Consider the following 7,676-nt stretch of genomic DNA (forward strand, 5'->3'; position numbering starts at 1 on the left):
TGCCCCCCACTTCCATAGTCAATCCCCACACCATTGTCCATGTCCATGGGTCCTTCATACATGTTCTTTGACTAATCCCTTCACTCCCTTTCAACAGTCCCCACCCACCGCCTCCCCTCTTGCCACTTTCAGTCTATTCCATGATTCTGTGCCTCTGGTTCTCTTTTGCTCATTAGTTTATTTTGTTCATTAGGTTCCTCTTTTTTTTTCTGAACAGGTTTTATTACACAGAGGAAATGGGGCTCAGTCCCTCTTGGATGCTGCTTTCCTCATAGCTGCAAGGACATTGCTCAGCTCCTCTCTCTTACTCTTGGCACAGATGCGTTTCCCCACCCTTTTATTGGTGAATTTCAGGGCCCTCTTGACCGTAGAGACCTTGAGCATCTCCATGGTGCACCATTCATGGGGCTCAAAGCCACACACCTCTCAGGTCATGTCCTGCATGAACTTGGTGGGCTTGGTGAGGTGCCCACGGCAGCAGCTGTGCCTCAACTTGCTCATGCCCTTTGTCACCTTGTGGACCTTGTTGAGGCCCATGGCCATGGGGTAAAGGAGAGCCATGGCTGCTTTTCCTCAATGGCTGCCACAGTGGAAGTAGATTCTTCTTATAGGTGAGATCATATGGTATTTGTCTTTCACCTACTGGCTTATTCAACCTAGCATAATAGTCTCCAGTTCCATCCATGCCATTGCAAAAGGTAAGGATTCCTTCTTTTTCCTGCTGCATAGTATTCCACTGTGTAAATGTACCACAGTTTTTTTTATCTACTCACTACTGCTGGGCAGTTGGGCTGTTTCCAACTCTTGGTTATTGTAAATAGAACTGTTATGAACATAAGCGTGTATACATTCTTTTGAATTGGTGTTTCAGGCTTCTTAGGGTATATTCCAAGCAGTGGAATTGCTGGATCAAAAGCCAGTTCCATTTTTAATTTTTGGAGGAAATTCCATACTGTTTACACAGTAGCTACACCAGTCTGCATTCCCACCAATAGTGCAGTAGTGTTCCTTTTTCCCTACATCCTCACCAGTACTTATTGTTTGTTGATTTATTAATGATAGCCCTGGCACGTGTGAAGTGATATCTCACTGTGGTTTTAATTTGCATCTCTCTGATGGCTAGTGATATTGAACATTTTTTCATATTTCTGTGGGCCATCTGTATGTCCTCCTTGGAGAAGTGTCTATTCAGGTCCTTTGTCCATTTTTAATTGGATTGTTTGTCTTCCTGGTGTTGAGTTATATGAGCTCTTTATATATTTTGGAGATCAAACCCTTGTCTGATGTATCATTGGCAAATATTTTCGCCCATACCTTGGTTTTTCTTTTCGTTTTGATGAAGGTTTCTTTAGCCATGCACAAGCTTTTTAATTTGATGTAGTCTCATTTGTTTATTTTTTCCTTTATTTCCCTTGCCTTAGGATATATATTGCCAAAAATATTGCTACACGAGATATCTGAAATTTAACTGCCTATGTTTTCTGCTATTATTTTTATGGTATCATGACTCACATTGAAGTCTTTTGTCCATTTTGAGTTTATTCTGGTGTCCAACATAAGCTGGTTATCTAGTTTCTTTCTTTTTTTTTTTTACATGTAGCAGTCCAGTTCTCCTAACACCACAATAGACTTCAAAACAAAGGCCATAACAAGAGATAAAGAAGGTTACTATATAGTACTTAAAGGAATAGTCCAACAAGAGGATATAACCCTTTAAACATATATGCACCCAATGTAGGAGCACCTAAATATATAAAGAAAATCTTGGAGGACTTAAAGAAACAGATTTACAGTGTACAGTCAATGAATGGGATTTTAACACCCTACTGTCAACAATGGATAGACATATCTTCCAAACAAAAAGTGAACAAGGATATTGCAACATTAAATGACACTCTAGCACTGGTTGGTGTGGCTAGCGGATTGAATGCCAGCCTGCAAACCAAAGTGTCATCCGTTTGATTCCCAGTCAGGGCACATGCCTGGATTGTGGGCCAGGTCCCCAGCTGCGGCTTTGCAAGAGGCAACCACACATCTATGTTTCTCTCCCTCCCTTCCTCTCTCTGTAAAAAAAAAACAAACCAAAAAAACAAAAAAAAGAAAAAAACAAGCCTTTTGAAAAATAAATAAATGACCCTCTACATCACATGGACTTGATATTTATAGGACATTTCACCCCAAAGAAGCAATGTAAACATTCTTTTAAAATGCACATGGATCATTTTCAAAGGTAGATCATATGATAGGATACAAAATGAGCTTTAAAAAATTCAAGAAAATTGAAATCATATCAAGCATCTTCTCAGATCACAATGGCTTGAAACTACAAACCAACCTCAAGAAAAAAACTAAAAAACACTCAAATACATGGAGGCTGGATAACATGTTTATTAAATAATGAATGGGTTAACAATGAGATCAAGGAAGAAATCAGAAAGTATCTGGAAACAAATTAAAATGAACATACAACCCAAAACCTATGGGACACAGATAAAGCAATCCTGAGAGGGAAGTTCATAGCATTACAGTCCTAAACTAGAGAAGATAGAAAAATCTCAAATAAACAACCTAACCCTACATCTAAAAGAACTAGAGGAACAACAACAAAGCCCAGAGTAGAAGGACAGAAATAATCAAGATCAGAGCAGAATTAAATGACATAGAGACTACATGAACACCTGATAAAACGCTGTTCTAGAGTCCCTACCAAAGCTTAAAAGTGTTGAAAGAATCCAACTTGTTCTAAGTAACTGCATTTCAAAAGAAACCCAAGGGTATTAATACTACTTAGTAGTATAAAAGAATACAATGAAATCTGGTACCCAACATCACTCACAAGGGTCAGTAATGACAAACTGTCCAATAAAAATTGATCAGGCATACCCATAGCTAACATTGTTTTCAACAGTGAAAAGCTGAAAATTTTTCCACTAAGATTAGGAACAAGACTAGGATTCCCACTCTCACCATTTCTATTTAATATATCACTAGAAGTTCGAGCCAGAGCAATAGGCAAGAAAAAGAAATAAAAGGCATCCAAATTGGATAAGAAGATATAAAATCCTCTCTGTTTGCTGATAACAAGATCTTGATTGTAAAAAATCCTAAAGACTCCAGAAAAAAAAAACTGTTAGAACAAATAAACTAATTCATAAAGTTGCAGGGTACAAAATCAATAGGTAAAATTCAGTTTCATTTCTATACACTGACAAGGAAATTTCTGAAAAAGAAATTAAGAAAACAATTTCATTTACAATAGCATCAAACAGAATAAAAAACCTGGGAATAAACTTAATCAAGACAGTGAAAGATCTGCACATTGAAATCTATAAAACATTGATGAAAGAAATTGAATAAAACACAAATAAATGAAAAGAATTCTGTGTTCTTAGACTGGGAGAATTAATATTGTTAAAATGTCCATACTACTCAAATTGATGTATAAATTCAATGCAATGCATATCAAAATACCCAGGGCATTTTCCACAGAAAGAAAAAATAATCCTAAAATTTGTGTGGAACCAAAAAAGATCTTTAATAGCTAAAGAAATCTTAAGCAAAAATGACAGAGATAGAGCTATCACATTTCTTTATTCAAAAATACATTACAAAGCTACACTACTCAAAACAGTATGATACTGGCATGTAAAAAAAGAAAAGACACATACACCAATGGAACAGAACAAAGATCCCTGAAATAAATCCATGTCTGTCGATTTATCTTCAACAAAGATGCCAAGAGTATGGATGAGAAGAGGACAATCTCTTCAATAAATGGTTTTGGGAAAATTGGATTTCCACATAAAAAATAATAAAATTAGATTTTTATCTTACCTCAGACACAAAAATCAATCCAAAAATGAATTAAAGATTAAATATAACACTGAAACTATAAAACTCATAGAAGAAAACAGGAGGAAAGCTCCTTGTCTTCTCAAGAATTAACACCAAAAATATAGGCAATAAAAGAAAAAATAAACAAGTGGGACTACATCAAACTAAAATATTTTTGCACAACCAAGGAAATAAGCAACAGAATTAGTAGACAACCAACAAAATGGGGGGAAATATTTGCAAGCCCTATATCTGATAAATGATTAATATCCAAAATATGTAAGGAATTCATACAAGTCAATAGCAAAAATAAATAATCCAATTTTTTAAAAAATGAGCTTGAACCTAAAAAGATATTTTTCCAAAGAATAATAGAAATGGCCAAAAAGTACATGACAATGTGTTGAACATCACTGAATATCAGGGAAATACAAATCAAAACCAATGTGATATCACTTCATACCTAGTAGGATGGCTATCATCAAAAGGTCAAAAGATAAGTATTGGAAAAACTGTGGAGAAAAAAGACCCATATATACTGATAGTGGGAATGTAAATTGGTACAGCCATTATGGAAAACAATATGGAGTTTCCTCAAAAAATTAAAAATAAGACTACTATATCATCTAGCAATTCTACTTCTTTTTATATATGAAAAAGAAATGAAATCACTATCTCAAAGAGATCTGCATTCTCATGTTCATTGCAGCATTATTCACAGTAGACAAGACATGAAAATAATGAATGGATGGAGAAGATGTGATACACGCACACACACAATGGAATATTAGTCAACCTTGAAAATAAAGAAATACTGATAATTGCAACAACATGGATGAACCTGGAGGACATAATGATAAGACTAAGCCAGACACAGAAGACAAACGCTGAATTATCTCATTTATGTGTGGGATCTAAAAAGGTCAAACCCATAATAGCATACAGTAGAATGCTAGTTAGGAGAGGCTATGGGGTGGAGAAAATAGTGAAATATTGGTCAAAGGATACATTTAATTATAAGATAAATAAGTTCTGGAGATATAACATACAACATGGTGACTAAGTTAACAATAATAATATGTTGTATACTTGGAAGTTGCTAAGAGAGTAGATCACAAGTATTCTTACCACAGGGGAGAAAAGAAGTAATCATGGGAGGTGATGGCTATGTTAACTAGCTTGATGTGATAATTATTTCACAATGCTTGTGTATATCAAAGCATCATGTTGTTCACCTTAAATATACACAATCAAACTTCAATAAATCTGGAAAAAATGTACCAGGCATAAAAATAACAGAGAAATATGATCCATAACTAGGAGATACATTAATTAAGAAAAGCAGACTCAGACATTTCAGAAATGTTTGGAATAGCAGATAAGAATATTTATTGAAATATTTATTGTAATTATGGTTCATATATTCAAGAATCTAGAGGGAAACATGAACATAATTTAGAAAGAAAAAGATGTAAAAAAGACCTATGTGAAACTTCTGAAATGAAAAATACATTGAATGGGGTATAAAGGACACTATTGTGATCATTTCTCAGTATATCATTTTGACCATTAAATATGTCATCTTTGTTCATAAACACAAGTTTTCCAGTGAACACAAACAAAACACATGGTTAGTGATATTTTTAAGCTGGAAAGTCCAGGCCATCCCCGTGCCATGAAAGCTAGATGCACTCTAATATCATGAGCATTGATGCCACATATTACTGAGGCAGTCTTGACTATGCATGTCAGAATCCATGAGTTTTAATTAAAGTTATGATGTGAACAAAGCGTGTCCATTAGACAAGAAGAATTTAGTCTTGGCAAATGATATTTGCATCAATCTGCTTAATTGGATCAGTATTTTTTAAACAATTTGTAAAGCACAGGATTAAAGGCCTGAATTTCAAAGAATTTAGCAGAAGCCACAATCATGGTTTCAAACAAATCATCTGCAAGAAATTGTAGGCTGAAACTAGCAATTAGCTCACAGAAAAAAAATTAATGGAGACCATTTCTATCAATTGAGTAACCATGTATAATATGGCTTAGCTGGAACCATTGATAACCTAACCTTCACCAACTTTTTCAGAGTGGGAGCAAACTGCCCCTTTTGTTTATTTCAGAACTAGGTTTCAAATAAAAATTAATTCCAGGTACATAACTATTCTATGTCATTTTGGCTTCAGGAAGAAAGCAACAAAAGAGGTAGGGTTAGCAAAACTCAATTCCAGCCTTAACCTTTATACTTCAAGCTCAGTCCTGGCCTTACCTCTCCATTCTCATATTTTTAAAAAGTAAGCAAAATCTTGAAAGATAGAATGAGTTAATGGCCACTGACTTAGTAAATCTACTTTCCATTAAAGTTATGATTGAAATTTTATTTTATTTATTCCCAAACAAGTAGCTTAATTGGTAACCTTGCCAATTTCTCTTTCTTTAGATTTGGGGGGAAATAATTTTATAGAGAAGGTAATTTTTTTTTATTTTATTTAAAATAAAGGATACTCTCTGGTTTATGCCAAAACTTATTTCAGAGGCATTTATATCACAGATGACCAGCCTTACCACCATCCAGCAGTTTCTCACCTGAACTTTCGCTTAATCAATCCTTCAGAGTTTTGCTAATTTATTGATCACTAATATTTATAAGACCTTAGGATCCTCCCAAATCCTGGTATCTCTTCTAATTCAGAGAAAGAGTAACAATATTAAGTAAATATAATGCATCCTATCTCCAGTATTACCTACTATCCTCCTCTTACTCACTGTTTCCTCGATAATAGGTCCACAAACACAGAGATTCTCTTCCTCCAAGTGTAATGTTAAAGGAAGTTACTATTAGTATAATGAAGAACCTTAAATCAAAACTGAAACCAACTAATATCTCCCAAAGATGACAACTGAATTTAGGCCTTCATTTTATTTTGGAGGAACATTCATTATAATTACCTAGATTTCTTAGGAAAAAAGCCCTGCGTGCGTTTCTGCTGGTGTTTTGAGGAGTCTGGGGACACAAAGTAACCCAGTGCACCAGTTCCGTGTGGACAGCCCACCTTGTTGCACTCTGCTGCTTCTGGTCTACCAAAGCACCTACAGGACACGTACTATGAGTCATTTTGAATACAATTTTCCAGGCAAATGAATATGAGGTACAAAATATCAGATAGTAAAAGACATTTAAGATCATATATGAAAATATGTGTACATTTTACATCTTGTCTGAATAGCTCTATTTGAATAATTAATAGGCACTCTAAACGTTAATGAGCCCAATTCCAACCTTTGATCCATACTCTCCATCCCGGACAATCTGCTTCTCTAGGTTCCCCTTCCAGTAAATTCAACTCCATTGTTCCAAGACTTCTGTGTCCTCTCTGTTTTTCTCTTGTAAACCTTCTGTCTAACGCCTCAGCAAATCCTGTGATCTGTGCAGAGTCCATCCTGACTCGCCCCACCCACACCGGTCCACCCCTCCCACTAGGCAGAGCCTCTCACCTGTCACTGCGTGGTGTGCGGTCTCCTACGTGCCCTCCTTTCTCTGCCTTCCCCCTGGGTCTACACACAGCAGCCTGAGAATGCTGTCTAATGGGAAGCCATCCTGTCACTTTTCTCTGTCACTTTCCAAGTCTTGTGTGACAGCCCCACCAGAAGAGCACTCCACCAGGCCCCACTCCCCACAGCCCCTCCTTCAGGTCTTCGTTCCCATGTCACATTCTCAGTGAGGGTTGCCCAGGCACAGTTTCTAAAACTGTCCTGTCAGCACCCTGCCCCCACCCCCCCTTTTCTGGCATTCTCTGTCCCTTGTGCACACCGCAAGGAGTGATGTCACCAGTGGGTCC

At 36.3% G+C, this 7,676-nt stretch overlaps 1 pseudogene; it reads right to left on the minus strand.

Annotated features, from left to right (window-relative positions):
- Positions 1 to 243: 243 nt before the first annotated feature.
- LOC129087978 (60S ribosomal protein L36-like) lies at positions 244 to 561 on the minus strand (annotated as a pseudogene).
- Between the last annotated feature and the right edge of the window lie 7,115 nt (positions 562 to 7,676).

The sequence above is a fragment of the Pteronotus mesoamericanus genome, unplaced genomic scaffold, assembly GCF_021234165.1.
Source record: "Pteronotus mesoamericanus isolate MK-2021 breed Mesoamerican mustached bat unplaced genomic scaffold, CSHL_Meso_final scaffold_54, whole genome shotgun sequence".
NCBI classification, from domain to species: Eukaryota; Metazoa; Chordata; class Mammalia; order Chiroptera; family Mormoopidae; genus Pteronotus; species Pteronotus mesoamericanus.